Source organism: Eleutherodactylus coqui, chromosome 3 (genome assembly GCF_035609145.1).
Source record: "Eleutherodactylus coqui strain aEleCoq1 chromosome 3, aEleCoq1.hap1, whole genome shotgun sequence".
NCBI classification, from domain to species: Eukaryota; Metazoa; Chordata; class Amphibia; order Anura; family Eleutherodactylidae; genus Eleutherodactylus; species Eleutherodactylus coqui.
In genome coordinates, this window is record NC_089839.1 from 18,668,388 (window position 1) to 18,674,387 (window position 6,000).

Consider the following 6,000-nt stretch of genomic DNA (forward strand, 5'->3'; position numbering starts at 1 on the left):
CTATGTAACACCACAGATAAGTGCTAACCCTCGAGTCCAGATAATGTAGATGTGACTTGAAGTCCTATGTGACACCACAGATCAGTGATAACCGAGTACAGATAATTTATTAGATGCTACCTACAGTCCCATGTAACACCACAGGTAAGTGATAACCCTCTGAGTACAGATAAGGTAGAGGAGACCTGCAGTCCTATGTAACACCACAGATAGTGATACATATGTACAGATAATAGAGTAGATGTCACCTGCAGTCCTATGCAACACCACAGATAAGTGATAACCCTCTGAGTACAGATAATGTAGTAGATGTCACCTGCAGTCCTATGCAACACCACAGATCACACAGTGATAACCGAGTACAGATAATTAGATGCTACCTAGTCCCATGTAACACCACAGGTAAGTGATAACCCTCTGAGTACAGATAATGTAGATGAGACCTGCAGTCCTATGTAATACCACAGATAGTGATACATATGTACAGATAGAGTAGATGTCACCTGCAGTCCTAAGTAACACTACAGATAGAGTAGATGTCACCTGCAGTCCTATGCAACAACACAGATAAGTGTTAACCCTCTGAGTACCGATAATGTAGTAGATGAGACCTGCAGTCCTATGTAACACCACAGATAGTGATACATATGTACAGATAATAGAGTAGATGTGACCTGCAGTCCTATGTAACACCACAGAGTGATACATATGTACAGATAGAGTAGATGTCACCTGCAGTTCTATGGAACACCACAGATAGAGTAGATGTCACCTGCAGTCCTATGCAACACCACAGATAAGTGTTAACCCTCTGAGTACTGATAATGTAGTAGATGTCACCTGCAGTCCTATGTAACACCACAGATAGAGTGATACATATGTACAAATAATGTAGTAGATGTCACCTGCAGTCCTATGCAACACCAAAGTATTATGTAAGGCAAGACCCTGCCTCTGTACAATCTGTATACATGTATCAGTAGTAATGCCCCTTTTTACACGGGCCATAAACCTCACAATCTTGTTTGCCCGAGTGAACGAGCGGGTGATGTCATCACCAGGTTGCCCCTTTAGGCTGTATGATTGTTGATGATTGTGCAGTTCTCGCTCGCCGTTTCGCATCACTAGGAGTGTTTTAACGGTACGAGCCGATGCTGATTTTTATGCCAGAAGCGCACGATCCTTGTTCGTCATTCAGTCATTGGCTGTGTTTAAATTAAGGCTAGTCGTTCGGTGGAGCCGCAGCACAAGGTATAACGAGGCACACGGGGGTACACGGCCTTTAGTAGGGGAAACTCTTCGTGCAACAAAGGCTTGGGCACATTGAGGCCGGTGGTGCCCACTCATCATTTCCCGGACGCAGTCATCGTCAATGAGCGGTTAGCAGCTCTGTGAGGGCACCTGCTGGACACACTGGGATCATCCAGCGCTTCACATTTTTAAAGATTTTTTAATTTGCTATCATATGCCTGGAATGATGGTGAATGCTGGGATGAAGCAAATGAGGAGGCGCTGCGGCCTCAGGAAAATAGAGAACGCAGCAGAATTCCTTGTCTGTTTTGCTCCAAGCACCATGTCACCGGCTGCTCAAACTGTTCCAGGACCTCTCCGGTGATGTAGCTAGCCCCCAGTATATAGAAGCAGGGTCACCGGCTGCTCAGACTGTTCTAGGACCTCTCCGGTGATGTAGCTATCCCCCAGTATATAGAAGCAGGGTCACCGGCTGCTCAGACTGTTCTAGGACCTCTCCGGTGATATAGCTATCCCCCAGTATATAGAAGCCATGTCACCAGCTGCTCAGACTGTTCTAGGGCCTCTCCGGTGATGTTGCTATCCCCCAGTATATAGAAGCAGGGTCACCGGCTGCTCAGACTGTTCCAGGACCTCTCCGGTGATGTAGCTATCCCCCAGTATATAGAAGCAGGGTCACCGGCTGCTCAGACTGTTCTAGGACCTCTCCGGTGATGTAGCTAGCCCCCAGTATATAGAAGCAGGGTCACCGGCTGCTCAGACTGTTCCAGGACCTCTCCGGTGATATAGCTATCCCCCAGTATATAGAAGCCGTGTCACCGGCTGCTCAGACTGTTCCAGGACCTCTCCGGTGATGTCGCTATCCCCAATATATTGAAGCAGGACCTCTTCAGTGATGTAGCTAGCCCCCAGTATATGAAGCCATGTCATCGGCTGCTCAGACTGTTCCAGGACCTCTCCGGTGATGTAGCTATCTCCAATGTATATAAGCCGTGTCACTTCTCCGGTGCTGAACTTATCCCCCAGTATATAAAAGTCGTATCACCGGCTGCTCAGACTGTTCCAGGACCTCTCCGGTGATGTCGCTATCCCCAATATATTGAAGCAGGGTCACCGGCTGCTCAGACTGTTGTAGGACCTCTCCGGTGATGTAGCTATCTCCAGTATATAGAAGCAGGGTCACCGGCTGCTCAGACTGTTCCAGGACCTCTCCGGTGATGTCGCTATCCCCAATATATTGAAGCAGGGTCACCGGCTGCTCAGACTGTTGTAGGACCTCTCCGGTGATGTCGCTATCCCCAACATATAGAAGCCATGTCACCGGCTGCTCAGACTGTTCCAGGACCTCTCCGGTGATGTAGCTATCCCCCAATATATATAGAAGCCATGTCACCGGCTGCTCAGACTGTTCTAGGACCTCTCCGGTGATGTAGCTATCCCCCAGTATATAGAAGCTGGGTGACCTGCTGCTCAGACTGTTCCAGGACCTCTCCGGTGATGTAGCTATCCCCCAGTATATAGAAGCAGGGTCACCGGCTGCTCAGACTGTTCCAGGACCTCTCCGGTGAGGTAGCTATCCCCCAGCATATAGAAGCCGTGTCACCGGCTGCTCAGACTCTTCTAGGACCCCTCTCTGGTCATGTAGCTATCGCCCAGTATATCATATTCGGCTAGTGTTACCTTGCAGCGGTTCCGCTTTGCTGCAGGAATTTTCCTTTCCTGCTCCCTGAATGGAGCAGGAAAAATGCCCCCGTCGCAGATGTGAAACCACCATTATGTGTTCATTTTCTAGACATTACCTTTAGTCTGTGTGTGCTGTTACACATGACCTGGCTGAAGGGGCGTACAGACATTCCTGTCATAGTTACTGATGATCGCCACACAGCTATGATAGAGGAGATCACAGCTCATCCTCCTGACTGTATACTTATGGTCTGTGCCTTATTTAGAAGACTGTGGGAGCTCAGCCAATCGGAGGCAGCGCTCAGCCATTCACTTAGATCGCAGGGAGCCGTGCGGGTGTCATGGCAATTGGGGGCCTTCTAAAAGGTCCCAGGGCTGTCATGGCAGAATGCCCATCAAGCCGTCCCCATGGGGTGGCTTGATAGAATGCCTGCCCGATCGCAGTATGATGTAATGCTATAGCAGTACATCATACTGCAGGAGCGATCAAAGCATCGCAAGTTGTTGTCCCCTCTGGGGACTAAGAAAAAAAAGTAGAAATAAGATCAATAAAGATTTACTATTTTTTTTTTAATAAAGTAATAAAAAAGTTTAAAAAAAAACAACGAAACCTTTTTTACCATATTTATAATAAAAGAATCGAAATGATAAAACAAAAATACATATTAGGTATCGCTGCGTCCATAAGAGTGCGATATATCAAAGTAATGCATTATTTACCCCGCTCGGTGAACGTTGTCAGAAAAAAATTCCAAAATGGTACCAACGCAAACTACGGGACATCCCGCAAAAGATGAGCCCTTGCAACGGAGTATGTCAACGGAAAACTAAAAAAACTACTGCGCACAGAAAATGCCGGCAGAAAAGAATTAGTACAGCAAATAAACCCAAACTATACAAGTTTGTATCATAGTAATCGTGCTGACCCGTAGAATAAAGTTCTCATGTCATTTTTGTTGCTGTCTGTGCGCCGTAGAAACGACGCAGTGAAAGATGGCGGATCTTCTTTTTTTCCCATTTCTCTGCACTTAGAATTTTTTATAAAGCTTCTCAGTACATTATACGGTACATTAAATAGTACTATCGAAAAATACAACTCGTCCCGCGATGCAGAAAGGAGTTACGATTTTTTTTAAAAGGAGGGAGGAAAAAACAAAAGTGGAAAAACGAAAAAAAAAGCTTGGTCACCAAGGGGGTTAAGTTAAAATCTGCACTGATGCTGCAGATTTTGACTCTGTTTTGGATGCAGAAATGCTGTGGAATTCTCTTCTCTGGAAATTCCATAGCCTCTTCGGCCCGTGGGAACGACCCCTAATGCAGCCTGATAATTGGGCAATAACGTTTGTATGAACATTTATTCATAGCGCAAAAGCAGAAATACATAAAAAATATAAATTTGGTATGTCTATAATCGTATTGACCCACAAAAAAATTAACGTGTTTTCTTATCCCTAACACCGCTTTCACACAGCTGAGAAAATTGTGTGATATTTGTGTGTTGTGAGACCACCCCATTCTTTTGAACGGGGTCATACATATGAACGATCTGCATCGCAGTACTGGAAAAAAATCACGGCATGTCCTACCTTTGGGTGTTTCCTTTGAACACATCGCCCATTGTTTTCAACGGGCTGGCCCTAAAGCACGGCGTGGTGTGTGATGTGCACGGGAGTGCGATGTGAGGTTTTCTATGGGAAACACTCTGCGATCCTCTGCCGCGGCCAAAAGCCAGTCACATTAACGGAAACCGGATGGAATGACAGCAAAATGAAACTAAGTCCTATTGAAATCAATGGGTATTTTACTCATCAGCTTTTTTCTGTTCTTTCATAGAGATGAGCGAATATACTCGTTTCGAGTAATTACTCGATCGAGCACCACGATTTTCGAGTACTTCCGTACTCGGGTGAAAAGATTCGGGGGGCGCCGGGGGGCATGGCGGAGCGGGGGGTAGCAGCGGGGAACAGGGGGGAGCCCTCTCTCTCTCCCTCTTCCCCCCACTCCCCGCTGCAACCCCCCACGGCGCCCCCCGAATCTTTTCGCCCGAGTATGGAAGTATTCGAAAATCGCGGCGCTCAGGCGAAAAAGGGGCGTGGCCGGGTAGGTTCGCTCATCTCTATTCTTTCATCATGTTTTCCTGTCCTTATGAATGAACAGAAAAATGGAAAATGAAATGCTGACATGAACTCAGTTTAAATTTTATGTAACTCAAAATGGCACCATTGAAAAATACAATTTTTCTGGCAGAAAAAAAATCCCTTCATACACCGAGACTGAGAAAAAGAAATGTAATTCCTTAGTGACGGAGCCAAATTTTGGAAATCTGACATGTGTCACTTTACATAGAATAACTCTGTAAAGGTTTTGCATCTCCAAGGGATTCTCACATTGTTTTTTTTTTGCCATGTAATGTACTTCATTTAGGTGTTAAAAATAGACCAATAGAATTTGTGCCAAAATTGGGAACATTTTGGAAAAAATGTTATTTTTTCACATCTTCAACTGTAATATCTCAAATATGTGCAAACATACTATACTGTACACATTTTTGCTAAGATATATATTTCCATCTGTTTACTTTATTCTGGACGTACATTTGAAACTTTAGTCTTTGTTTTAACCATTAGGGCTGCCTGTCCACAGGCATTGCGAGCCAGTAGACGGATCTCCGCGGTGAGCTTATCTGACAGCATGCTGCGATTTGCCGGCCGCGAGTGGAGAATCGCAATGATTTTTCCACTCGTGGACGGGGTGGGGGGGGGGGGGGGCGGGGGCTGCGCTTTCCATAGCAACGGCCCGATGTACGTTAAGATCTGACGCATTGGATTCCAATGCATCAGATCACAAAGGCATATTCCAGTGGCGTAAAAGAGCCAATATAGCGCTGGGTGGGGAGGATAGTCCTGGAACTATCTTTCTGCCCGAAATACGTTGGCTGCTGCATAGACTCCTATGGGAGTCAATCACTGCTAAACTCCCTCCTTTTTCTCTCATCCCCTCTGGCTGTTTAAAGTGGGAGGGGGTGAGGGCAGAGCTAAGCTCCACTCCTCCCATTGCTGGCTGCGG